Below are 1617 nucleotides of genomic sequence, written 5' to 3'. Positions count from 1 at the left end.
TTATTTGAGAACAAAAGATCAACTTGAAGCAACAGAAAGTGAAATTTTACCATATGTACATAATCATGCAGACATATAATAATTTTCCCATGGGAGAAGATCATCATGCAAGTATTACAATGTTGACGACCTAAAACAAAAGCATTAGGAGGATGACAACCTAAGACACAACAGACCTATTCTATATATGCTTATTCAACAACATATTATGTATATATTACATACAAGCAAAACAAAATGTAAAAATTACAGTCTCTACAGTGTTCTAATCAAAGAGCAAGAGACCTCGCCTCATCCATTTTCCATAGGCCTTCCTCATACTTGTACCACCTCAGAAAGCCTTCATCACTTTAGGTATGCTGGCACATGATGCATGAGTGCTTAGTACATGTTAAGAACTCACGTAATCGAGCAGCCTTCTGCAAGATAATTTTATCTAGCTTCTTAATAATTTTTTCGACCATCGGTGGAGGAAGCAGTAGACCTTTTATCAGAAGGCAATGTGAAATGTTGAGGACTTCTAGGTTTGGTAGGTCATCTAATATGAGCATTAGGGCATCCTTAACTATCATTGAGCATCTCAAGCTCAAAATCTTCAAATTTGGAAGAAATTTGGCTATCATAGAAGCAAAGAGAATGTCAAAAGGACCTATGACCTTGAGCTCACTGAAGTTCTTGCAATTTAGGGCTATTTCCTCTATAAGATAAGGCGGATTTGCTGTACTAGGCATTGTTAGGGACATCTCCATGTACAAATGGCCTTGCAAATTACAGTCTTCTTTATTCTATTCCAAGCTGGCATAACAAGACACCTTAGCTAGGGGCATCTGTAGACAACAATATATGGTTGGTTACTTCCCAATTCACTGTACCAAAAAGAAAATTAAAGATGATGATCATTGGTACCAAAGGCAATGCCAAAGACTCAGTCAATAAATAGCGAGAATAAAAAAAATTACCTTTTAGCAAGGTTTTAGACAGAAACATAAAAAAATTACCTTTTAGTAATATAATAACTTGTTCGTCCTCTACATACAAATTGAAGTGAAAAATCAAGGTTCTTATGTATCCCCGACTGAGACTCAAGGAAATCTTCAACAAATGAGTCAATGTCTTATCAGAACATTCATCCATGTAAACATATGGCTCTGATGGGATTTTGATGAAATTTGATCTCAACATTGACAAATCAAGAGTTTTCCAAACCAGAGGACCACAACAAGCTGAACGCCATGAACTACATGAGCAATCCCTAAAGTCAACTAGAAGACTTCAAAAGACAAGAAGATTTTCATCAATATGTCAGTGTCCAGGTCCTCCCATCTTCTTACAGCAGAGGCGCCCTCTTTCATTTGACCAGTTGCCCAATTATCTCATAGAAGTTTCAGAGCATTAGCACACCTGCATAAGATATCCACATAATCCATGTACTATGCATAAAATATCATGTAATACATTAATTTATATGAATTTAAAAAGATTCGTACTAATTGAATGTATCAAATACTTAATATACCTACGTAGAGATATACATGAATGCAAACCATTTACATTTAAGATAAATTAATACTTAACATTAAATGATTAAGACTAAAAAAGTTTATATTTGTTGAATAG

The 1617-nt window shown here is 34.8% G+C and overlaps 1 pseudogene; it reads right to left on the bottom strand.

The window, feature by feature from the left end:
• Nucleotides 1-296: 296 nt before the first annotated feature.
• On the bottom strand, nt 297-1352 carry LOC116118545 (annotated as a pseudogene).
• Between the last annotated feature and the right edge of the window lie 265 nt (nt 1353-1617).

Source organism: Pistacia vera, unplaced genomic scaffold (genome assembly GCF_008641045.1).
Source record: "Pistacia vera cultivar Batoury unplaced genomic scaffold, PisVer_v2 Contig849, whole genome shotgun sequence".
NCBI classification, from domain to species: domain Eukaryota; kingdom Viridiplantae; phylum Streptophyta; class Magnoliopsida; order Sapindales; family Anacardiaceae; genus Pistacia; species Pistacia vera.
The sequence above is the reverse complement of the archived record's forward strand: the minus strand, read 5'-3'. Positions and strand labels throughout refer to the sequence as shown.